This window comes from Lagopus leucura, unplaced genomic scaffold (assembly GCF_019238085.1).
Source record: "Lagopus leucura isolate 7727_CA_CO unplaced genomic scaffold, USGS_WTPT01 Super-Scaffold_1, whole genome shotgun sequence".
NCBI lineage: Eukaryota > Metazoa > Chordata > Aves > Galliformes > Phasianidae > Lagopus > Lagopus leucura.
In genome coordinates this window covers 10,141,855-10,168,425 of record NW_024962250.1, presented here as the reverse complement: position 1 = coordinate 10,168,425, position 26,571 = coordinate 10,141,855, and the positions used below count along the sequence as shown (strand labels likewise).

At 38.4% G+C, this 26,571-nt stretch overlaps 1 protein-coding gene across 5 annotated transcripts in view; it reads left to right on the top strand.

Annotated features, from left to right (window-relative positions):
- Positions 1-26,571, top strand: part of SIPA1L1 (signal induced proliferation associated 1 like 1) — a 192,025-nt gene that overhangs the window by 55,458 nt on the left and 109,996 nt on the right. For 4 of the 5 annotated variants that reach the window (XM_042875831.1, XM_042875576.1, XM_042875663.1 and 1 more), the window contains exon 3: positions 24,498-24,574. The exons of the other annotated variant lie outside the window; for it this stretch is intronic. The gene's annotated coding sequence lies outside the window, so the exon portion shown is untranslated. The remainder of the gene's footprint in view (positions 1-24,497; positions 24,575-26,571) is intronic. 5 annotated transcript variants of the gene reach the window in all.

The window sequence follows — 26,571 nt, the reverse complement described above, 5'->3', positions numbered from 1 at the left end:
ATTGTGCTTCCTGGACAATGTTAATGCAGCATGAATGGATCTGAGTTATTGCAGAGAATTGTGCTCTTCTAAACTGTTGCACATTCCCATCTACTATTCTGCTTGCAGAGGCACTCTGGTAGCTATTCAGTGAATTGGCTAAAAATTGTTCTTTATTGATGTTAACTTGGTAAGGAAGAAATATCACCTTCCCATTGCCTTAGTGTTCTTAATCTGGTTCATTGCATCACCAAGTGACTCTTAATCAGAAAGGGCTGAGAGAGTGGGAGAAGACCGGATGACGTTCCAGACGATAAAGTATGCATGGAATTAGACTGGAACAGACAGTTTGACCCTTAAGGGCAAAGCTAGAGTTTCCAGTACCACTTCAGTGTTTGTGTCCAAGTGCTTTTTTAGGCAAGTGTATCCTTTGGCATATTCAGACCTTAGTGTTTTATTGTTTATTTATTTTATTTTATTTTTTTAAGATGTTTGTTCCCTTTCCAGTAGTGAGTAATTGGAGAACTAGCTGAGATCTTGTTAAAATGCAGCAACTCAAAACAGTGAGATTCCCTAGCAGTGACAGTTAACTCGCATTTATTTCAGTGTAGGGTGCTGTGCAGTGATGCAGTGACTGTCTTGGGGGGGGTGCCTGCAGGGGCTGTGCTCTGCCTGCTGAATGACTTTCACCCTCAACTTGTTGACCTCAGCTATGTCTCTAAAATGAAAGAATTGTTCTTGTTTCACGCAAGTGTAATAAAAAAGAATACTTGAAGACTTCAGTAAGGAAGCTATATGTAAAATATGATTTAGTCCTGTGCTTCAGTGTTGAGCAATGCTTTCCATAACTCATGCAAAACCAATATGCTTATGTATTGTTTTTTTTTTTCCCTGTGGTTGGAGTAATAAAGACCATGCAAGTTAGACTGTGACCCAGTTAATTCATTTACCAGACTTGCATTTTGTCTTCAAAAGAAAAAGAATATTTAATCAAAATTGCAATATGAAGACAACTGGTAACTTGTAAATATTTCACTTTCAAACTCATATATCACTGGCAGCTGTTTACTCTCAGTGTTGCTGAGACTGAGAATTTTAAATAGTTAGAAGAGATCAAGTTAAAATTGTATTTTGGGATTTAGAGCTCTATAAGAGTAAGAAGGCATCTTTTCATATGTACAGAAGAATACCGAATATTTTCTGATAGCTTTAATAGAATGAATTACAAGTTCAGTACTTTGTTTACTGAAAGGCATTGTCATGTCTTGCTACTATACTGCCAGCATCTTTAACCTATGAAGTTGGTTGATAAACATCCTTCTTTGCTATAAACATCCTCTTGACCATCTGCCAACTATGGCCTGAGAGAAAGGAGGAGAAAGGTAGAAACTTTTACTTAAGAGCTTCTTTTAAGGCATATATCCCATTATGTGTTTTGCAGAGAAACAGATGGCTTGAGAAATCAACTTACAAATGGAAAAAAAAAAAAAATTCATTTGTGCCTTCTGCAGCATGCTATTTGTCCTATATTCATAGGACATGTTATTCATAAGCATGTTAAAAATATTAATTGTAATAAAAGATAAATTGTTTGAAGACATTAGGTTGTATTTCTCAAATCTAAAGTTATATTCGTAAACTTTCTGTAGTCCACAACATTTATAGGAAACAGCCTGCTCAGGCAGTTATATCAAGACATTCTGTCATTCTCCCACTTCTTCCTTTATATTTCCAGCTCACGACACAATTATTGGTAAATTAGTGAATATGAGCCATAATTTTATTTGGTGGTGAATTAAGTGTAAACTTAGCACTCACATATCTGTAGATGTTTTCTAAGAGGAGTGTTCCTATGCTGTTTTCTTAGTAGTTATCCCTATTTTTTGTTCATTATTACATATCCCAAGTAGCCTTCCTCTACTAGCACATGTAGGAAAGTTTTGAGAGGATCTTTGTTCGGGACTGGTGTTTAATGTTGGCATCACTCCTCTGATGGGCGTTTTTGTTGTTATCTTTATTTTGATGGGGTGTTTTTTTTTTTTTTTGTTAGAAATGCTGACGTTGATCACTTACCTTTATTTGTAGTTACAGCTGTGTCTTTTTCCTGAAGTGATAGTTTCTTGTGGGCATTGGTTGTTTTCCTCTCATGACCTGCCTAGTCAGTGAAGGTTTGATTGGCAAGATGATAAGGTTTGTTTTCTGTAACTTGTGTGACGTGAGTGAGTACCTATGGGGCTGTGCTCTCCTGGTTGTGGTGTGGTGTGTTTTTGTAGGCTCATTGAGTGGGATTGCTGCATGCATGGCAGGAGAAGGTGAGCATTTCCTTCCTGAGATGTGTGCTGGTGAGAGGCAGGTGGGTTTTCAGGAGAGGCTGGTACTAGCAAGGTTCTTTATGTGTTTAGTCTAGATAGGAGGGAAAGAAGCCTTGTGTTTCACTGTGCTATCTGTGCTGGGCCCTCCCCAAATAGGGCAGTGCTGTTTTCTTAACACTTTTGTGCTGTGTAATTGTGGTGGTTGAGACCCTGCTGATGGGGAAGCCCTTTTAGGTCAGTATAGTTCAAAGTGTACGACCCACTGGAATGTCATAGATGTGTATGTTAAGCTTGAAGCTGTTCTCTTGGCAGCAAAAAACCTTCCTGTTTTTTCACTGAATCATAACTACAACATGTATTTATTCTGTACCTGAAGACTGAAGTGATACTTGGGATGGACCTCTATTCTGAATTTCAAATGCTTTTCAGTGGAATATACTGGTAATTTCTATTTGCAATGTTTGAAAATGGGCACCAAACTATTCTTGTATGTAATTGCTGGAGAACCATTTCTGACCTGTCTGAAAACTAGCTTAGCAGAGCATTTTCACTTATGAATTATGAGAATATGTGCCCCAGGTCAGATTACAATATGTTAACAGGGTGCATCAGACTGGGCTTACTTGATTTGTCTCCCATCTCTGGGATATGAGTGCAGAGGCCCCTCATCAGTTCCTGTCATCAGTCACCCTAGAAAGGGAAACCACAATATGTGGTAACTAGATCTGTGGTGTTTCTTTCAAATGCTTCTGCTGAATCTCTTAGACTAAGTCAAACTAAATGATAACCTGACTTTAAAGTGTATTGGTAAGTTTTGAGCTTACTTGTGCCTTATGAAATTAGTATCTTGAAGTTCTGGTATTTTTGCCCTCAAAATTGGTGAATAGCTGGGTGAGGTAAAGTCAGGGGTAACTACTTAAGCCCAGGGGATAAGATTTTTCATTTGTGTGTCTCAGAGCTCAGCCCTCTGTCTTGGCAATTGCCTTTTTAGTAGTCTTGGACTGAATCTGTGCTTTTCTACCAGCATTGAGAATGTTGCTTCCAGGAAGCTCAGGATGTGGTGGTGTGGCCATGCTGGTCTGGCATGAGTCTGTGGAGTCCCTGGGCAGATTCGTCTTGCTTCCATCATCCCCTCTGTTTGGTGTGCTGTGCCTTTCTGCCTCTGGATGTTGTTCCGTACCCATTTGCAGTGGGCTGGGACCAGAAGTTGATCCTGCTGAAAGCCAGCTCTTGTGAAGACAGGGGCACAAGAGCCCCCCCGCGAGCACACGCATGCTTTTATAATGGAATCAAATGCTCTTGTATGGGCCTTTAGGAGGTTACGGAAATCACTTGCCACTTTTGGTACGTCTATATATTTTTTTTATAAGCAGAATTTATTTAAGTTCTGCTTGTGCCACATGTTCCTGCTCTAAGTTGTTTGAATTCTACGTAATTCATTACTGATGTTTTCTTTCTCATGCTCTTCCTAATCCTGTCTGAAGATTACCACTGTGCAGTTGTAACGGCTCTGTCGTGTTGTTAGATTATATAAAAGCCTTTAAGACCTGTCTTTGCCTCTTTGTGGTTGTTACCTGGGGAGATGAAGGATCATGTAATAGCCCTAAAGATTTTCAAAATAGGTATTTAAATACATGGAAAGAAAAATCTGCTGCTGGTTAATTCAAATGGCCACAGTACAGCTGAGAGAATCTTTTCTGAAAATGTTTTCCTATTTTGTAAAGTTGAAACTGTTCTCAAGACAGTGAGTATGAAAGCTAATCTTAAAATTGTTCAAGAAATGCATTTGAAACTTGAAGAGTTTCACAGTAGGTGCACAGACAAGCTTTTGTAGATAAGAATAATGTGGACAGTACCTCAGAATGATAACTTGTTACAAGGACTGCTTGTTTTGTTCAGTGTAAGAGAACAAGCAATTATTTTCAGATGTACTGGTGTCTGTAGATATTCAAAGATGCCCTGACACGCGCAGTCCATAATTTCTATCTAATAGTGCTGCTTACTAGCACTTTTGTTAGGATAGCTCACTGAGCTCTGCAAGTTTCAGTTCGGCAAGTAGATAACCTTGCTGTTTTGTTGTTATTTTAGTTTTCTTTGTAATTTATTTTCCTTTATTAAAAATTTCCTTATCTCAGTTTCCTTCATGATATGGCAGTTTCTTCAGAAACAAGGGTGCCTGGATTTTGATATGCTCATTTAAAATCATGAACTGTTGGGTAGTGTATCTTCCTTTGTATTCAATGCTGTTAACTCAGAAGCGTTTCAAAGAGCAGCGTTTTTGGGGAACCAAATCTGCTATTTTAGCTCCCTCTCTCTTGTCTAAAATAGTGGGAACCCCTGCCAATTTGTTTTATATCCTCACTTGGGTTCAGCCTTAGATCTTGTACTTACCTGATCTACCTTCCGGTCACAATGCTTTTAAAAATGCTGCGTCCACGGACAGGTTCTGCACCAAGATGGACAAAGTCCAGTAACTGCTCCTGGTAATAACTTTGGCAGAGACCCTTTTTCAGAAGATTCTTCAATCTTCATGAAATTTATTACAGACTCCAGAAATTAATTCAAAATACCCAAAGTGTATCTATTGGAAGTAGGCCTAATTTCTTGGTGCTGTGTGTATGAGAAGAGCAGGAAAAGTACACATTTCTGAATGAATGGTCCTATATGATTATGAACAAGTGAATCTCCTATTTCAATATGAGACTTTCAAAATTGCTTTGTTTTTAATGAAAGAGGTAAGGGCATGGACCAGTTGTCTCACTTATAGCCGGTCAGCCTGGGCACAAATGGTTCTGTAATGGCAAGACCACCTTAAGAAAAGTAAACAACCAGTTATGTAGAATGAGGGCTGCTCTGAAAGTAATGCCTCCTATTTTTCTTATATTGCACAAAGTGCTATTATGCTCTATGTTATTAGTCCTGGGTTCATAAATACTTTAATACATTTCTTTTTTAGTTTAGATTTATTAAAAATGATAAGTACAGAATATTACATAATTCTCTTCCCTTTTTTCTCATGGATAAATGAGAACTGAGTTTTCAGAATGTTACATCTTGGTTTATTAGTGAAACTGCTGCAACTTTGGAATGGATGAGAATCAATTCCGAAAGTTGATGTGTGTTCAGATAAAAATCTAACGTTGAAGAGGTTTGGTATGCAGTTTGGGAGAAATTATATTAGCATTGTTTCCTTTATTGTGTGTAGTTTTGTTAATATTCATGCAGATGCAAAAGTAGCTGGTTCTGCTGCAACTCAAATATTTTCTCATTTTAAATTAATGTAAAACGTGGTTTGTTTTTCCTTCATCCTGTGTACTGAGATGCATGGTATTGCATTGTGTTTTAGGCTCAGGATCTTCATGGACTATAATTATTTGGCCGCTGTGAGCGAGATGTTTTCATTAAGGGGAAAACTTCAGAACAGAAAAGTAAAATTGCTTGTTTGAATTATTTAGAGCTCTTAGATATATGGTCAAATTGCTGGACTATGTCTGTTTTCAGTAAATTCTTAACAAAAATTCATGTAAGCCTTAGTAATGCTAAGCAGGTCTACATGTGCTTTTCTGATTTTTGAATTACACAACTAAAAGCATGACCGTGAAATTTTGTTTACAGAACACTTTATCTTGAAATGCAGATAGATGAGCTTCTCTTTGAGAAGAGTACAAAATAGTTTGTAATTTTCTTGACAAAGCATGCAAAGAACCCTCTTTGGTTTTTATCTTAACCTGGCAAAGAACTAACTTTCTGCAAAGAAAAAGTGATTTTTAAAAAGGCAGTATTGGGTAGCAACAAATAAGCACGGCTACTTCTTTCAGGAAGGTGTATGATGAAGTGGGTCCTGCATTTGTTGTTGGTTTTTTCCTTTTCGAACTTAAGTATTTGCTTTGCTTACTTTAGAATGCTAACTGTTGTCACTGACAACATGTTTTCACAATTGTTCTGTGAGTACATCGATGTTTCAACTCAATTGGTTCCATCACAAGACAAAAGTATTAGCTAACAGATGAGAAGCTTTTCAAGCCACTGGTACTTTCTTGTACAGATACTAGTGAGAAGTACAATTATGTTAAAGGTCAATGAGAAGTCTTTTATGCTATTATGCTCATGTGCTGTGTAGCTAGAAAAATCAGCTTCTGAAATTGTAACCCATTGTGATTGTGAATAATCAGGACGGGTTATGGCTTACAGCATTAGGATGATGTGAAATGAGAAGAAGCCTTTTCAAATAAAATGAAAAAAGGAAATTTTATTCTGCAGTCCATTTTGAGAAAAACGCTAGGAATTACAGTAATTGACTCCTGTTGACAGAGCAGTGAAGTGGTTAATGAATTAAATGCAATGTTACTAATTTTGTTTTATGCTTTATAATTATGATGTTTAAACCCGTATTAGACCATAAATCTGTATCAGGTTTCCTTTCTTGCTTTGGTGAAAGTAAATAAAAAACAAACAACGCAAAATGAGAGAACTCGGAACTACAGCTTCCCAAATGTACCAACTTGGAATGAGTCTCCAATCATTAAAAAAATTGAAGCATAATTCCATTTCAAATCTATTTCTGTACTGCTATTGCTAAAAAATAAATGAGAGACTAAAAAGGTTTTACTTGCTCAGCTTTCTTCATTGGCAGTATCACTGTAGAAAATTTCCTAAAGATTCTGAAAAAGCAAAAGGTAAATATCCTCTGCATTTCAATGTTATTGGCTGTGGGAGTCCTTCTGTTGAGTTTTCTTCATTCTTAATGGTTGGTCTCAATGGAAATCTTAGCACCTGAAGGTAGAAGGCAGCCTTCCACATTGCCTCCAACTGTTCTGTAGAATGCTAAGAGAAACTGAAACATCATTTTACCTGAAAAATAAAATTGTGGAAGAATGCAAGATATCAGATCATTCTGGCAGTAAGCCTCAAAGCAAATGTTCTTTAGCTTGACAAGCTAAGCATGAAAGTATATGCCTTATTAGGATGCAAATTCTATGTATATGACTCATTTGTTGTGTAATGTTTTCTTGCTTTTTTTTTTTTTTTTTTTTTTTTTTTTTGCTTTATTAGAATTATATATGTATTACTATATAGAGAGACTTTTAAATGACTCTGTATTTCACTGTTCAAGAGGATGAAGGTCAAGGTGACTATAATTTCAAAGTTTAGTAGCAGTCTTGTATACCTTCTTTTATAACACATTACTCCAGTTTTTGCCAAATGAGGGATTTTACTTCTTACTACTTCACACATCCCATTATTTGAATTTGTTTCTCCGTTGCCTTATTTCTTCTCTTTCATAGTTGTTTCAGATTGTCTCTTTCTCCTGAGGCTCTAATGGTGATGACTTTAACTGCTATTGGTATTCCTATTAACTTGGGAAATGAATGGACTTGGAGAGTGCTTAGGAAGTGGAGGAGATGATTTTTAAGGCATCTGAGAAACACCTGAACTTCTTGCATCTACTGTCAAAAGTTCTGAGTACTGTTAGATTCTGATTAGAACAAACATTGCTAATTCTTATTATTTCTAAAATTTAATTTAAGAGCTGAAACATTCTCTTTGTTTTCTGTGTGTGTGTTGTGTTTTTATTTTTAAGACTTTAGATGTAATTTCAATACATTCTGACGTTATTAATTATGAAAGGCTTCTGGAGCTTTGAACTGTTATTATGCAGGTGAATTTCTGATCTGAGAACAGCTTTTGTGAGAGGTGGCAGAAAGGAGGGGAACTGCTTTTTCCCCTTGTTTGGGAAGCAGGATTCTGGAATGAGGGAGGAGATGAAGCCACAAGGATTCCTCAGTGCTTATGGTGTTGGTATTGACATCTGGAAGGTAGAAAACAATCTAATGAATGCTGTTCAAGTAGCACTTTTTAATTCTTTCTAAGGTGATATAAGAAAATAGCCTTTCTCAGTAGAACCGAGTTCTTTCTTCTCTCCCCCTATGTACGCCTACACCAGTGTTTTTTCAGTTCTGCAAGTGTGTTTTTTCTCACTCACCCTCTGGTGTGTAGGTGGCCTTCCCAATCACAACTGAGCTTCACAGGCAATCTCTTTTTTTTCTTTTTTTTTTTAAAGTCATCTTTACACAGCAGGTCTATAATTTAACATCAAAGAAAAAGAGAATTGAGAGCTCTGGTTTAGAATTATGATGTGTCTCAGTAATGGCTGAGTGGAAGAAGTTCCCCCTGAAGAAAGCAGGGAAAATTTTTCTTGACCAGAAGGCCACCACCTGTGGAAATTTACTCACCTGCTGCCAAAATGAGTTGTCAAACTATCAGAAGTGCAATCACAGGCAGACTTTAAACACTTCACTTGTGTCATTAGACTGAGTTGGGATTGAACATTTCTACTTCAGATTAGAATGTGAATCTACTTGCTTGAACAGGCTTGGTTTGTTGGTCAGTAGAAGTTTAAAAGTAATTTTTCTCTGCCTGTTACTTTTAAAATGAGCTCCATTTATAATTGAGATTAGGCTGTAATTACTTCCGCAAGCCCTGATAGTGCTGCCTGGCACATTTTAAAGAGTTTTGGTCTACACTAATGTTCTTGCTATGAGTATTCAAACTTAACTCTTGAAATACTGTTGGGAGGGTAACAATAGGTGGGTGACTTGAATTCTTCAGCAACCTGACGTTTTGAAGATCACTGTAATGAAAGAACTAATGCTTGTGCCAAGGTTATACTGCAGCTGAAGCTGGCATTGCAGCTGACAGCAGCTGTCCTTGACTGCTTGGTCTGTCCCATGCTGTCTCTACTTTACATCAGTGCAAGTGCTAATGTGGTCTTGCAGTGAGCTGCGATTTTGGGAAACCAGATTGGAGAAATGATCTAGGCCTTCTTCAGGCTCCTTACTTAGAGTGTGGTTTTAATCCTCCTCTGGCATGATTCACTGAGCATCTCTACTAACATATGAGTGTGGTGAGAGCTGAGGATGACAACATTCAGCGGCAGTTTGTGATCCAGCTCCTGCTTGTTCCTCCATGGAGTTCCTGGGACTGCAGCATCAATCTCCATGGTTACATCTGCTCACTCAGTCTAAATATAGAGGGCTCCCTGCATCTACGGATGCAAATTTTTTTTGTAGCAATAGACAGAGATCAGATGGTAAGGTTAATGCTGAAACAGTACAGGCTTTATTACAGTGCAGTGTAAATAGGAAGGACTAATTTGGAAACTTTTCTTGCTGCTCTTAGAGACTTCTTAAAAGTCTGCAGTTGGTGACTTAGATAAATTTGCTCCTGCTGTCCCTTGTGCTTGACGTGTGATTAGCTTTGTGCTGAATAGTGAGGAAAAGTGGGCCACAGCACTCAGAAGTATCCTGGTTTTTTACGTGTAACCAAATGTTTGTTTAATCCCCAAATGTTTGGCAGAATATGTACCAAGAGAAAATCACTTGATTCAGAGAAAGGGTGATAAAAGAAGGTTGGGATTGTTACAGTGAGAAACTTCTCACCTAAGCATGCTGAGAAGAGGGAATCTTAGCTGCAGAAACTGAAATTTATGGTATTGCAAATCTTTGTGGTTCCTTCTGGCTTCTGATATTTCCTAAATATCCCTTTACCTTTTGAGAAAGATTTCACCTTTTGATTTCCTATTTGAATTTTGTTCCTGTCTGTGTGGTCTTTCTGTTTCTGAGTCACTGGCAGCTTTTGTTTGAGCTTTCCTTGTCCCTTCAGGAAGCTGAACAGGTAAGAATGCATGCTCTTACTCCGTGCTGATGGTTATCCTTTGCAGCAGTGCTCCTTGCCATGTGATCAGTGTTGGCTTTGCAACTGCTGACAGAATGCACTGTTTCAAGCAGTGTGGGAGGAGGGTGCTCTCCAGAAGGGTTAATGGGGTAAACTGCCTTCCTTGGAGCACCAGCCCATAGCCACTCTGCAGCTGAATGCACCTGCTCTGTGTGAGAGCTTTCTTCATGGGGGAGATAGGAGGGTACTGGATGATTGCTCCCTCCTCACTTCCTGCTAGATGTTGTGGGTGTGTTCCTGAAAGCAGGTTGTGCTCTGTTCAGGCAGTTACAGAATGCATGGCTTTGTCACATTATCAAAAGCACAGCAGATCTTGTAGGTGGTTTATTTTTATCTACCTGTGAAACTGAACTCGTTGTAAAGAAAAAAGGGATGGTTATTCTGAATATGCCTGCTTGATTCTTGGATCACAGGCTAAAAGCCAGTCTCTGCCATTCTTTCACTGAACCTATAATATACTTTTAGGGAGTTAATGAAAAGATAAAGATGACGTTGCAAGCATGAGATACTACAGTTCTGTCCGTTCAGCCTTGCCATCTGCCTAGTATCTGTACAAACCCATCACAGGTGTGCAATGGCTCTGGTTCAAGAAGGCATAGCAGGAAGATTGAAAAATTGCAGAGCATGGTTTTGGTTTTTGCCAGGGGTTGGGGAGTGGTGGTGGTGGTGGTGGTGGTTTTGCAAAGACAGACGGGGTGGATTAGCATTCTCACTGAGCAGCTTCCTCATCTAACTCAACATGTTGCACAAGTCGTAGTGCTCCCTGAAGGGAAACAGCCAGGGTACTTGTTAGGGACCATAGTGAGAACAGCATTGAGGTCTGGATGAAGATCAGTTGGAGCTGATTTGCAACCAGGCAAGTCATTGTCAGAAGTGCTGTTATGGCCCCCTCCTCCAAAAACATTATAAAAACATTATAATGATGTGTTTATTGACAAATGCTTAAATATACAGATGTGGGGTATGCAAAGGAAGCCCAGATTTGGAAATGGCAAGCACTATAACAAACATTGCTACTAAAAAAAAATAGCCTATCTTGTAACCATCAGTGTGTGGTATGTTTAAAGAAACAAACAGAACTTTTATTTGAGAGAATTAGTTACGCAACTTTTGTTCATTATTTGAAATTGTTTCTGGAGGAATTGTTAAAATTGCTGAATTCCAGCTCCTAACAGCAGTAGTTACAGTTCAGTCTATTCCACTAGCAACTTTTCTTATAAGATTTATATTCCTGTACGCTCAGACTCATATGCTGAAATTGATTAACAAGTTAACCATAACATCAAGTAACTTTTCCAGAAATTTAGATGTGCTCCAAGAAAGCTGAATTTTCCTTGTTTTTAATACCTTTACATATCTGTTTATATTTAGATGGAAGGCATTCAGTAGCTTTAACTTATTGTTGTCTTTAATATTTTTGTGCCATTTTTGATAACTACAGCTTCTATCTGTAAATGGAATGGAATTGGGGAAATGCCTGGTATTCTTACAGTTCTCTTTTGTAAAATGCTGCAGAATTAATGTTACTGATGTTGTCGAGAGATTAGTTGTACTGTACTGGGAAACAATTGCAACTGGACCCTTCAATTGAACAAAACTTGATAATGTTCTTAATAGCTAAGTGTGCCCTTAATAATAGGAAATATGTTCATGAGAAATCTCATGTTCATTTCACTGTGTCTGAGGCTGAATGAAATGTATATTATTTCAATTAAGTGTATGAGAGTAAATTTTTGAGTAGCCGTAAGGATTTTATGTTTAGATCACTGTTCTCTGTTGGTCAGGAACTGCAGAGTGGGTGGGATTGGCAAGGCCAACTGAGTCCAACTGCCCAGCCTTTGATCCAGCAGGGATACCCAAAGCAGGATGCCTGGGGCCATGGCTGTGCGCCTTCTGAACATCTCCAAGTTGGAGACTCTACAGCCTCTGGGCAGTCTGTGCCAGTGCTCCATCACCTGCACAGCACAGATACGTTCCTGGTGTTTAGAGGGAACCTCTCATGCTCCACTTGTGTCCGCTGCCTCTTGTCCTGCTACCCAGCGCCTGGGTAAGAGCCTGGCTCTGTTCTCTTTGCACCCTCCCTTATTTGTTGCAACAAACTGATACCTCCATGACTGAAGATAGTGTTACTGAAAACAATGATTCATTTTCTATACTGCTGTTGGCACCTGTTGGCTAGGTGGGCTAGGAATGAGGATGCATATGCTGTCTCCGCAAACTTCCCAATTTCAAAATGGTTAGACACGCCTGAATTAGCTTTGATCTAGCTAGCCTGGATTAAAAAAAGATTGTGTGGATTTAATAGCGTGGATTTTAGCATAGCCTGTTTGAGACTGCCAAGCGGTGTTGGAGCTTAATCTCTGCAATCCTGTGCCCTGGAAAACAAATGGTTTTTGTAAGGCTTTAATGTTAGAGAATTCTGTAGCTCACATAGATGTGGAGAGCTGTGACTTAATGTAGTACATGTATTGTTTGCCGTGTGTGACTTTCCCTGGCTTATCTTTAACAGATGGAATGCAGTATACCTTAGAACTAGCAAGTATTTACTTCATACTGTGTAGAATCATAAATTTACAGTGATTACCAAATGAGATGTTTACTGTGATAGACATTTTGTGGGACTGACTGGTGAAGCATTAGCAACCTGGGTATCTCTGCAATACTTAGCTTGCATGTTACAGGGGCTGCTCTGAAAGTAATGCCTCCTATTTTATTACATTGGCCCATGATATCAAAGGCGGATGCTGGAGATATGGCAGGAGAGGTTGAACCTTTTCCCAACTGTTGCATTACATTTTGTTGCTATATGACAGATGGCAACAGAGGGGTGGTCTGACAGAATGGCGTCTGACATGGAAGTGTGTACAAAGCAAAGGTGTGTCACTGAATTCCTCCATGTGGGAAAAATGGTGCTCACTGACATTCGTCAGTATTTGCTGAATGTTTATGGAGACCAAACAGTGGATTTGCACACAATGAGGTGGTGGGTGGTGCGTTTCAACAGAAATATGCTTGATTACTTTGTGTTTTGTGAACAAAAGCAACTGCTACTACCACAACTGCATTGACCATAAAATTTACTAAATTCATGCTTGAAAACAAATATCTCTAGTTGAATTACAGGATTTATTTGGGAAGTATCCCATTTGAATGAAAATATTTCTGGGAATTCGGCAGCGGGCAGTCCTTAAAGGAATTCTTAACTCCCCAAAAGCAAGAGAAGCTTCATTGTAGCCTGCTAGATGAAAGATCAAGTTTCTTCCCCCTCTTACTCCTGACATTCTTCCTGCAGGCAATTTATTTTTTCTTCCACTTTTTTAGAATCATTCTTGAATTGCGAAGGGAAGAACTACTTGTAGTTTCTTTATGCCAAAGTAATGTAACTGTTTCGCTCCCTTTTTTTTGATAATCTTGTTTGTTAAATCATTAGTGGATTGGCCACAACTTTGTGTTTTGAGTTTTCTTTTGCAGATATGATAGATTCAAGGAAGCTAACTAATAAATTGCAGTAACACACAAAGCTGTCACCTGTGAAGATCAGAGTTCATTCTTTCCACTTGAGATCAGAGAAGATCAGCTTGCTTTTCAGTCTAATTGCATTCACTGCTTATGCATAATGCAAAGCCACAACTTTAACTCTGTTCTATGTGATGAAAGATAAAGAACAGTCTAAGACAATATGATATTAGCTTTTCAGATCCCATAGTGTGAGTTATGTCTTTTTATGTATAAAACATAACATATGCGTACATACACATCACAGTGTGAATGATGCCATGTAACTTCAGCATAAGCAGCAGTGCAATTAATAAATAGCATTTCCTGTTGGTCTTAAATTGTTTAGATTTTTTTTAGTGTGTTAATATTCATGTATGTTATTAGAGGATGGTCATTAATTTATATAATTATTTCCATATTTGAAGGCTTAGTACTAAGGTGCAGTTCTTTAGAACATAGAAGCTCTGCTATTTTTTGTGCTAATTTTTTTTATTAGCACTAATATTTATTTGCTTTTTTTTCCCCCAGCATATGTGAATGACCACATTTTTATTTTAAAACAAAGAAAGCTTATTAGCAGAAATTGCAAACATTTTCTAGGTTCAGGTTTCTGGAAACTCATCTTTGGTTTTGTGTGTGGTATATTGGAAAATGTCACAGAATAATTTTCTCCAAATTATCCAACTCAGAGTGGCAAAGTCTCTTCATGTTGTGGAATAAATTGGATAGTATAAAAGGTGTATATAAAGGTGGTTTTGGGGGTGTGATGTGGTGCGCTTACTGTTCTTACTGGTGAGTATTTGTACATGAGCAGGCCTTCCCAGATCTTATGAGCGTGGCCCTCTCATCCATCCCATCACTGTCTTGTCATCAGTGAGGCTGAATCCCTGGATCTGTCTGGGGCTTTCAGCTGTCCAGAACAGAGCTGGCCTGGCTGGCCTCTGGTTTGAAGCCAAAAAAAAAGCAGCTTCCTCACCTGTTTGTTGGATCATCTTATTCTCTTGGTCTCAGCACATCTGAATTTGTTTGCAAACTTCTGGTTAGGCAGCTGTGGTACAAGAAATACTGCAGATGACCTTTTTCCCTCTTTTCTTTTTTATTTTTTTGAGTTTTCTAAAGTCTTATTATTCCTATAATGTGGCCCTTAAAAATCTTCACTTCTTAATATGACAGTCAAATGTTGGGGCAGGAGCCACTGCTGTTCTCACTAATTCATGCTTCTGTGAGGTCAGCAATGTTTGTGAAGATCACAGCCCATATTGCGATGTGTGTGTGTAGGGCATACAGGAAAGATATGATTATTCATAGTTCGAGGAAGTACTGAATAATTATTGTTTAAACTCAAGTTCAACATTTGTTTTTTTTCTTCTTGCTCTTATTTTCTTCTTCTTTCGAGGTGTTCTTCTTCAGAATAACTTCCTCCTTCCTTTAGTACCTCTTCTACTCTCTTCTAGAACCAGTGCTAAAGGTCTTTGCAGAATGGAGGAAAAGTTGATGTTGAGAACCAGCACGTAATTCCTTCTTTAGAGGTGGAGAATATACTGCTACAGCCTTTTTTTTTTTTTTGAAAACAATTGGCTATTGGGAGGAGGTTGTTTGGATAGAGAATGAGCTGTGAAATAACTGGAGACTGAATGTCTTCCCAGCTGGGATTAATTTGGAATCAAAAGTTTATAGCATTCTTTAAACGTTTACATGCTAGGCTGGGAGGGAGTAAGTGGGGACAGGCATACATTCCTTGCAACTCTGCTTTTTGCTTCTGTCCTTGACTATAAAAGGGAAGCAGGAATAGGTATGGTAAGATTTGAAGGAGAGGGAAAGGAAAAAAAACAGAAAAGTTAAAGGCAGTGGCTATTTAATATCTTTACTGTGAAATTAAAATTTGGGCCAAGTACTCCCTCTGGGATTGTTCTGCAAAGAAGTCATCGTGTCTTCCTTCATTGGTAAAGGCTAATCCGGGTTTTTCAGCTTTGCTTTTATTAAAATGGCTTGGATGTAGAGAGGAATGTTGATACTCGTGACCAACTTAAAAGAGCAGGTTAAATATTTGGACAAGTTGGATTCGTTTTCTCATACATTAAAATCCTAGCAGTTGTCTTTCATCCAGAAATCACATTATAGCTAGTTTATCTGCTTTTGGTTAAATCAAAAGTCCCGCTGGCTAGTGGTGCTGCCTCTGACAGAGCCTGGCAACAGTTGTACGTGGAGGAATATGGGAATGATTTGTAGGCTTACTTGGTGACTTCTGGCTTAGGAACTGAATCAGGGCTTTTTTTTACTCTTCATTGCCTTCCTCGTTCTCTTTTTCATTTTTCTTTCATTTGGAAAGAACGGCGTTGCATTCAGTACTCAGGGTAGAAGTTCTGTGCAGTGACATGACAGAGGACCAGTGTTCTCTTCGGAATAATTCACAGTGCTGTGTGAGCACAATACAGGTGTGTTTTGTTGTTGCTGCCATTTTTTATTTATTTATTTATTTATTTATTTTTCCCCAAAAACAAGGGATGTTTCCTTCTTTCTCTTTCAGGAGACATCGTTCTTTCACCCTTTTTTTTGATAGAACCAATTCTTGAAGTAAGAATTTGTTCTGAGTGATCCAGCTAGAAGCATTATACAGACTGATGCTCATACTGTTGCCTCAACTGCAAATACCATGTATCTTTAGAAGAACTTAATTCTGTTTTAGTATCTATGCAGTGACGATCAGTTCTAAATTGAGTGGTTTAATGTTGGAATAGTACCTCTCGGCAGTCAGATTGCCGGCACATCTCAGGATCACACCAGTCATGGTCTGTGTGAATTTACAACATCTTTCTTTTGTGCTTTTTTTTTTTTCCTTAGCTGATCTGTCTGGACATGAAATACAATTTTCATTTTATTTAATCAGAATTTGTTGGCTTTTGTGCAATTTGACTTTGTGGCTTATACTATCAGTTTATTTGTAGTGCAAGCACATCAGACCAATAATATCAGATTTAGTGTTTGGAAAACAGTTTTTGTCCAGTGAATACTTTTGGCAAGGAATTATGGAACTATATTTGAAATGTTTTTAGGAATGAGCATTATAAAAAATGAGAAACAGCTATGTCAAGATTGATGTGCTTTGCAGTAGAGCAGCTTATGTGGTATGGAGTTTCTTCTTACTTTATAGTACCAAACTTTAAAGCTTAGGGGGCACGGAGTGATTATGTTGTACCATGCTATACTTTGTGTTACAGAAAGTGGTCTTTCTTGTTCCTGGGTTGAACAGCTGATAAACACCCCCACCTTTTATTTTTCTTTTCCTTCTCTGTGCTAAGGAATAGGAGGATCCGCCTTCATTCTGAAATAATGGTGAAACCATTGGAGATAATGTGCTGTTAAGTAAGTTTAAGCTTGTTTAGTTGAAGTTACTCGTTGTATATTTTGAGGCTGAATCATTTTTGTTCTGAACCAACTCTTGTTTTCTATTTAAGATAATGAAGAATTCTTTTCCATGGTGCAGCCTTACTGAAAGGAGAGAAGAGCAGCTGTGTTTACTGAAAAAACAAAAACAAAAAAACAATTCCAGAGATTTGTTTTCATGCGTGGAAACAGTGTGGCAAGGTGTAATGTTTAGTGGTGATCGTATCTTTTTGGTATTGTAGTAGTTCAGAGATACTCAGCTGAAATATTTTTGTGATGGGCAGAAATACGCTTACTTTGTATGTACATACTGTTTCTTAAACCTGCTTTAATGATGACTTGCCTTTCCTAGCAGCTTTAGAACTTGCTGATTTCAATCATGTTTGGTGGATAGGTGCAAGTGTCAATTATACTAAGTTCCAGACGGCTTGTGCAGGATAGTGGCTTGAACGGAGTTGTGTTGCCCAGCTGGAGAGTGCAGTGTGAGCACTTCTCAGGCAATGGACCCAAATATATTAAGCTGAGTAAATGAGGTGAGAGGAAGGTCCTTTGAAACATAGTACAGTATTCAGTAAGAAACCAAACCCAACTAGGTTTCTTTCGTTAGTCTTGCTATACTTGGTTTTTATTACACTATTCTTACTTTACATTGACCAAACAATGTGGCTCTGCTTGTAATCCAGATTTACTCAGGGATATCTGTGAAATTACTATTTTTATTAATGGGAAATATGCATCTGAATGATCTTGTAAAAGATTTGGTTGTATAGGGTACTCTTGAATAACACACAGAAAGTTTTTCCTTAGGGATTTTGGAGATGAGACAGTTTGGATGTTGATTTGAGGAGAAATGTATGTAGAAATTAGAAATTCTGATGAAGATACAGAGACCTTGGATTGTCAGGTAATGGAGATATTTAGGGAGTACTTCAAAGTTGATATTCCTTCATCATCTTGTCATGTGCAGATCTGTGCTCCTGATACCTGATGCTTTTTAAACAAAGGCAATTGTTTCACTTGTCATCTTTTGTTGTAACGTGATCTGTTGGGAGTTTACGTGGATCGAAGATGACCCAGAGTATAAGATAATGTTGTCCTTACCTTATTAGTAAGAAAGTGTTTTGTGTTATCAGCTAGAATTAGTAACTATTTCAGTAAGTCCATTTTGTTAGTCTGAGAATCTTTATAATGTGTTCTAGTGCATTCATTATACTTGTAAGAGTAAACAGTGTAATCATAGATCTGTCACAAGCAGGAACAGAGGCTACTTCAGCATAGTTTCCTCTTTACAATATCAACAGGATCAGTATAAAACATAACACCTTTCGGACCAGTGTTTGTTTTGTATAAACCAGATGGTGCTTTCCTGTATTTTGATGGATTCTCACTTAGAAATTCAGTAATAAACTTCTGTGAGTCAGAATAGGATTTGATGTATAAGCATCTTCATTCTGACCAAAAGAATGTAAACAAGTACGTGAAAAAGAAGCATAAGTATCCATCCTCTCTATCCTTCAAAACAAAAGCAAATCCCCAAAATACTAGGGAGTTTTGTTGATGATATCAAGGTGCCTCTGCCTAACCTATTCAAGAATGAAATCCCTCGCAGTGATGCAGAATTTCTTTTCTGGACTTCAAAAGATGTTTAGACAGCTGTTTATACTCTAGTGTAATGTTTTATTTTATTTTAGTACTCCAAGTAAAAAAGGGCAGATTTTTAAAAATTTACCCACTATGCAGACCAAATCATTGTCTAAAAATGGGAATGCTGGACCAGGAGTCACAAGTTTTGAACTATATTGCGGACTTTGCCACAGATTTCTCTTTTAATCATCAGTCTCTCCATATAAAGCAGTTTCTTGCCTTTTAGAGGCATTGACACTTCATGGATTTTGCACAATGACCATGTAACTTGGCAGCTGTTGGTGGCAAAGACCTGTTGGTGAATAAGGTTGGTGGTTCAGTACTTAAGAGCTCTCTGCTGGTTGTGCAAGCTTGCAAGATCTCAGAATGTAGAAGAGAAATACTTTGAGAATTGTTTTCTGATGGAAAACACTATGCAAGGAGAGCTCATCTTCTCTAGGATGATGATAATGTTGTCCCTATTCTCTATTGTACTTGCATACCAACAAGTGCTTGTATCCCTTTGGGAGTAAGTGGTGTTCTTGTTCATGTGGATATTTCTAACTTGTTCTCTTTTACTACATTGTTGTTTTTTTCCAGCTTGCTGGATTCCTGATGGTGGTTTTCCCCCCCCCCCCGCGCCCCCCCAAAGTAAAGAACTGTAGGAGTTTGAAGCAACCTTTAGAGATAAAGTCATACTCTCCTGCTAAAGTAGATTCTGTACCACAGGTTGCACAGGTAGGTGTCCAGATGGGTCTTGAATGTCTCCGGAGAAAGAGATTGCACAACCTTTCTGGGCAGTCTTTTCCAGCATTTTGTCACTCTAACAGTGGAGTTCTTCATTGTTTTATGTTGGTGTGGAGCTTCCCATGTGTTGGTGTCTGGCTGTTACCCCTTGTTCTGTTGCTGCATGCTCCTTGTACTGTTAAGTCAGCGCCATTGACTTAATTCCCACACTTCAGATATTTATAAAGGGTGATGTCTCTCAGCCTTCTCTACTCCATACTTTGAAGAGTCCCAGGTTTCTCAGCCTTTCCTCATATGGGACTTGCTTCAGGTTCCGAATCGTCTTTATTACCCTCTGCTGGACTCTTTCTGGGAGATCCCTGTCTTTTTTGAAATGAGCCCAGAAGTGGACACAGTACTCCAGATGTGGCCTCAGTAGAGCAGAGTAGAAGGGAAGATGACCTCCCTTGACCTGCTGGCCACGCTATTCTTAATGCACTCCAGGATACCATTGGCCTTCTTAGCTGTGAGTGCACAGTGCTGGCTCATGGCCAGCCTGTTGTCCATCTGGGCACCCAGATCCTTCTCTGCAGAGCTCCTCTTCGGCTGGTCAGCCTCTAACCTGTACTGATACCTGTGGTTATTCTTCTCCAGGTGCAGGAGTCTACACTTGCTCTTGTTAAACCTCATTAGGTTACGCTCTCCCCAACCCTCCGGTCTGTCCAGGTCTTACTGAACGGAGCACAGCCTGCTGGTGTGTCAGCCACTCCTGCCAGCTTTCTATAATCAGCAAACTTGCTGGAGATGCAGTCTATCCCTTCATCCAGGTTACTGATGAAGATGTTGAGCAAGACCAGACCCAGTACCAACCCCTGGGGAACACTGCTAGGCCTCCAGCTAGACTCTGCACAGCTGATCACAACCCTCTGAGCTCTGCTGGTCAGCCAGTTCTCTATTTTTTTTCTTCTGTTAATGCAGATGTCAAAAGAAAGAGAGATGTTAAGAGGATTAGTTAAAAACAAAAACAACACATTTATTCTACGTACCAAATTAATAATTACTGTGTTTTTAGTTTCTGTAAGTGGCAAGTTAGTGTGCAACTAAACCACTGCATTCTGTCCACAGAGTCAGAGAAAACAGTGTGGTATATATATTTCTTTCTGTCCAAATGTCAGTGGTTACTTTCTTTACTTCTCTGGCAGTACTGCAAGTACCTTTCCTGGAATTGGGTTACTTCTTTCATTCCTTCAGGAGCAGGTCTGTTGGATCAAGAAGTCATGTTTTAGTTTCACAGGTAGTTTAGCATAGTTCTGGAGATGTAATCACAGTCTTTTTCTATCCTTCAGCAAATATTTTCACATAATGTGTAAAGAGTCTTGGGTTTCCAAATGGCTTTGCATGTTATTCCATCTTTTCAATTTCTGAACTAGTAAATATGCATGCTTTTGTAGAAAAAGAAGAGTAGTGTCTATCTCTAGTTTTTTTTTTTGTTTTTTTTTTTTTGTTTTGCTATTGTCAGTGCCTGTTTGCCACTGTGCATCCATCTACCAGATCACAGAAGCTGATCTGTATATGTGAAAAATGTACTATTAAATTTTTCCCAGCTAGGAATGTTGATGAAAGAACTAGGGGTAAAACCTAAATAAGAGTTGATTAAAGTCTGAATTCTGTGAAAAGCTGAAAGATGGTGTCACATTTTAGTATGAAGCTGTTAACGCTTCCACTCTGATAAATGCTTTGATTATCTCTATATTTATGTAAATTTGTGCCAGATTTGGCAAAGTTTGAGTTGGAATATTTTTGATGTTTCAAAGGAAACTTGAAAAATAAAATTGGAGCTAAAGTACATCTGTGTATGGTGCTAAAATACATGTGTCCACAGACATCTGGTAGGTAAAATCCAAATTATTTCATATTGAAGGTATATATACAAAGTATGATGTGTTTTGACACTTTGAAAAAGCAAAAAATGAAAACCTTCCCATTGAAACCAAATTTCAAAGTGTGACTGCATGGAATACTGCCAAATGTGGAAAAAAAAAGTGCAGATAGCGTTAAATCTATTGCGATTTTCTGATATCTGCGTTGTTTAATTCTAATTAAGGTATTTCAAGTTAGGTTTACAAGGAGAAGAGCTTCAGTTGGAAGGTATTTGAGGAGAGGAGGCAAAGAGAAGACTTATCAGTTTAGATGTATTGTCACTTAAAGTAATTCACAGAAATGCGTTTGTACTTAAAGGCCATAAAAAAAAAAGCAAGAACTTTATTTACTTTAAACACATCTTGGAAAACCAGATATGCGTAACTATATATTAAGAAGATGAGTTTCTGTTTGTGGCTGCTTTCTTTGTTTTTAGTAACCTTAGAAATAGATTTTAATATATATTTCTCAGAATGCAGAAGAATTATCTGCATGGTATTTCATAGCTAGGGCTATTTGTTGTGTAGACTTACAATATTTCCTTTCAATTCTCGTGCATCATTGTCTCTGTACTTTCCAGAATGATATCTGCCTGAGTGGAGCATCATGTTTATGACTTACACAGCCTGTGATCCAGTACAGCTGAGTTCTTTTCTGCTTTATTACTCATTAGTTGACTATTTCCTTTTTTTTTTTTTTTTTTTTTTTTTTAATTTGTTTATCTCTTTCATACCTATAGTATTTTGTTTTGCTTTCATCTAAATAGACCATATGTTGTTGGCTTTGGAATCTCTGATTTGGCAGCCTCACCTTTAATTGCAACTATCTCCTATATGCTCCTTGGTCCCCTGGTTTGGTGGCACTTACAGATTCTTTCAGTATTCTCCCGGTTGGGTACCCACAGTATTAATGGAAATATGAAGCAAAACTTGATACAGGACAAGTTTTAGCAGACTCAACCTGAAATGCTTTAATGCTTCCCCTGTATTTTTATTTTTATTTTAAACTAAGCCGCAGTTTCAGTTCTCTGAAAGATTATCCAGCAGTTACACTCACATACAGCAATTATTTCAGATACATGATCTGCAGATCATGTTGGATGGTGTCAGAGGCATCACTTACATAAATCGCATGTGCTGCTCCCCTTAGACATCTGCCCAGTCAAAAGTGAATATTATACTTAATTTGACTGTAATTTCTTTAACTTAAATTGATTTCTCCCTTGTTCTTTTTCCTCCAGGGATATTTCCAAATCTGTCTTGAGTATCTGAGTTATTGTATTTGTCCTATCACTCCTTAAATTCACTTTCTCCACACAACTGTTGTTGAAAGACACATATAGTATTCTGGAATCTCTCAAAGCAAATCAGTAATGCTATAGGAATGATTTAGACTAGTCATTTATATACTTCAGGATAGGTTATTGTAAGTAAGTAGGTGGATTAAACTGTTCGAGTTTTCGAATGCACTGGTAATTAAATAAGCAGGTAAAGCACTACAGATTAAAAATGTAATTCGAATACATGTGCTGGAAGCTGAAACCACTGTGACTGGAAACTGTCCTGACATCTCTAATGCCTCCTTTCATAAATATTTGCTGTTTGACAAGTTTATTTTGTGAAATACTGGGCTAGTATTTGAGCATCCTTTAGTGGTCCTGCCAGTGATGTGACTCAGACTAAAAACGCCTACTCTGAGAAGATAACATCTTTCTTACTTAATTCCATTCTATGGAATAGAACTAAATTTAAGCAGTGAGATCAAGATGTTAAAGAGCAATGCAAAGCTAAATAAACTGATGTGGATTCAGTATGGCTTAGTAGATTTTTTTCCATGTAAGTTTTCTGATAACTTCTATTTGAAGAACAGGCTTCTGTTTAGTCTGTCACATCTGGGAATGCACTCTAAGTGCAAAACAAGTAGAAAATAATTCCAAATAGCTGAAAATGTAGTTGCACAACAGAGCTTAATATTAGCTTGCTTTTTCTAACTTGAATGAAAATTTGAGGACATTTTCTAAAATGAAAAACTGCAAGGCCTAACCCAGTAGAATTACATTACTGACTATAGGAAGATATACTGCTGAGGGAAGGTTGATTTTCTTTTCCATCTGTGCTCTTCTCTCCATTCAGTGGGGATTAATGAACAGCTGGAAAAATCCATGAAGTTAAATACAACGTCCTGGATTATGGCATACACAGGATTTCACTGAACGTGTTTACTCGGGTGCTGGCTTTGAAAGCAGTGGTGCTGGCACCACCGTGTGCTGACTGGGGTTGGTTGAGAGGCCTCACACCACAGGGTGGGAGGGAAGAGGCCTGAGCTCCAGTGTGAAGCATGCGTTGATGCTGCATTGAAGTGCATGGTGTGTCTTGGCTACCTTGCTGAGTTTAGCTAATGAGCTATATATTTCATATAAATAGAAGAGAAATAGAAGGAGAGCTGTGTTGCACCAGAGGTTTTGCATGCTTGTGGGTAAACCTGTCCTGTGCATCAAAAAGCTGTTCAGGGGGTTCTTGACCTGTACCAGTTTAAGCCTTTTATTTCAGTGACTTTTAACTTGGGCAGATGTTTACACATGATTTAGTTTACTGCTCTGACTGTCAAGTTTGCTGAAGAACGCACAGTTGGCTTCACTGCCTCACGATTTGCAAACATGGCTACACTTGGCACATGGTAGCAGAGCACCTGAGCCTGCCCTGGCGTGGCGCTGCAGTGTCTGTGGGTCTTGCACTCTAATTGCTTTTTTCAGAAGTAGGTTCTGTTAGCTGCAGGTCTCAGCACTGAGCGTGCAGAGACAATCTGTTCTGTATACGTGGTGTTTTCTCTGCTGGCATCAGTGTGGTGTGGAGGGAGGAAGCGCTTGTGATTCACATACCAGAGGGCTGAAGAACAGAAAGAAAAAGATGCTTGGCTGGGAGACAGAAGGACAGGCCACTAGGAGGAGAGAAAGAAAAGAATGTAAGAGCAGGAAACCGTTGAAAAGAAAAAAAAAAAAAAAAAAAAAAAGGAGGGGGGAATAGGAGTTTGAGTAAAGAGAACAGAAAAGTGGGAGGAATGGATTCATGAGCAGCAGAGGTTCTGGGAACAGCGAAGTGCATGCAGTTGTTTGGCTTTGAAATGTATATGTGAAAGTACTGCTGCTTGATAGCACTGCTGATACAAAAACCTGGGATTTTGTGGCATTTGCTCTTGGTAGGAGGCTTCTTTGTCAAGAATTTTGTTCTCAGACTCTTTGGCTGCCTAGCTCTTGAGTTAGTTAACTCTGAACAAGAATATTTTATCTGTATATTTTGCTTAGTTTTCTCTCTATTTTACCAGCTGCTACATCTTTGAAGAGAGATTTCCTGTGCCCTTCCTCAGATGTCTGTGATACTACCAAGAGGAACTGTCTTTCTGTAAGTAGAACTCTTCTGTGAATAGTACATTCATAATCTGAATTAATTGAAAACACTCATAGTAATGTGTGTTTGCAGAGAAGTCTGAACAGTTTAGTATGTAAAATTATTTGTCTTATATTCCGATTGTCTTAACCTCAAATTATGTATGATTTTTCATGGCTCATAATTGAGAATAATGATAGATGCTCAGGGGAAACTCCTGTTATTTTTTTTGCTTTGGATGTTTGAAATGCACAGTAAACTTCTATTCTTAGCTTAGACAGTGATAATAAAAGCAGTACGTGTCTCTGTCAACATTGGTGAAAAATAAGTCTCTGGGGATTTTTGAATGTTTTATTTAATGATGAGAACTGTAAATCTGTCCTGTGTGGTGTCTGAGTGAGCTGTCTTATATCAAAACATCATTAATTCATTTTTATACTTTACAGCAGTGTTTTGGGAATAAGTACTGGAATGAAAGCCAAAAGCTCCCCTCTAGATTGCAAGAATCACATTGTAGGGATTGTTGAGGGGTTGATTTATATTTTTTGGTTTGGTAATTTTAAACAGGAGGAAGAGGGGATGGTCTTGAGCTGCTTACTGAGCTTGGTTTGGCAGTTTAATCATGGTAGTGCAGCCATCAGACCTGTGCACATATTTGGGCGCTTGAAGATGGGGCACCCAATGAGATCTTGATTTGCATTTATACTTAATTACTTAATTACTATCAAATTGTGGAAGTAAGGACTTACAGAAATTGCATTTGTTTCTTTTTGAATTGAATTTGAACTTGTTTTTATTTGAATAGTGCATTTGTTTCTTCAGTAATACAGATTGTTACGCTGTGGACTCTTGATTTTAATATAGTTTGAGCCATGAGTTTTTTTTTTTTTTTAATATACATGTGTTGTATTTGGCATTTTTCTTAAACTTGGAAAGTGTACACACATCCCTCAAGTCTTTAGGATAATAATGGACTTTGTTGGAAGTCTCTGAATGTGTTTTGCAGCTGGTAGCTTTATGTTACAGCTAAACAGTACTGTGAAAGATGGGTGTCTTGCTCCTGCTCTTTCTCTCCCTTGTTCTGGCACTTACCTGAGCCTAAGCTGATGTGACACATCAGCAAAAAGAGGCTGGTTTTGTTTTTGTTGGGAGCTAGTTTTCTACTGTTTTCTACTATGTATTTGTAATGCAAGGAAGTAAGCGTGTGCCTGGAAAATTGAAGAATGGAGCAAGGGCAGGAAGGAGAATGAATCTCCTTTCTCTTAAGCCCTTAAATCTCATTTCTGGAAGCCAGAGAAATGCATCTGCTGGATATGCAGGAGGAGATGAGTAGGGCCAACACTTGGAAGCAGGAGTTGGTTTAGGCATGACATGAAGAGCAGCTAATCTGGGAGTTGCAGGGATGGGGATGGAAAAGGCAGAGGGGTGTGGAAGACTGCTTGGCTCATGCAGCCAGAGGGGGGACTGCATGGCCCAGGTGACAGCTGCTTGGAACAAGCCAGAAACAGCCCCACGGTTCCCCATCCCATGCATGAGGGGAGTGTCAGGGAGACATTTTCAAGGGAGGGAGGCTCAGAATCTGCTGCGGTGATCAGTCAGTTTGTAGAATACTCAAGCCAGGAAAACTAATGGGCTGCCTGTACTAAATGCTTTCTGCTGAGAGGGAACAGTGTTGCAGTTATAAATGCAAGTGTAGGAATCGAGTAGACACAGTAGTGGTACCAACAAGTAGCAGTTGTGAATGCTTTTACTTCTTACGTAACTCAAATTTTGAAATTATCAGGGTTTTTTGGTATGCAGAATTAATGGCAAGCATGGATGGCTTATTTTGTGAGCCTTTTATTGCTAAAAACAGCAAATAATGAGATTACTGGATCCTATGTCACAAACCTTTGACATTTGTCTCCCCTCCAGGAAGGAAGGAAAAAAAAAAAAGAGAAAACAAACCACCCATCTAATATCTCCTATTTGTCATTAGTTAAAAAAAAAAAGTCAAAGCTTTGCTTATTGGT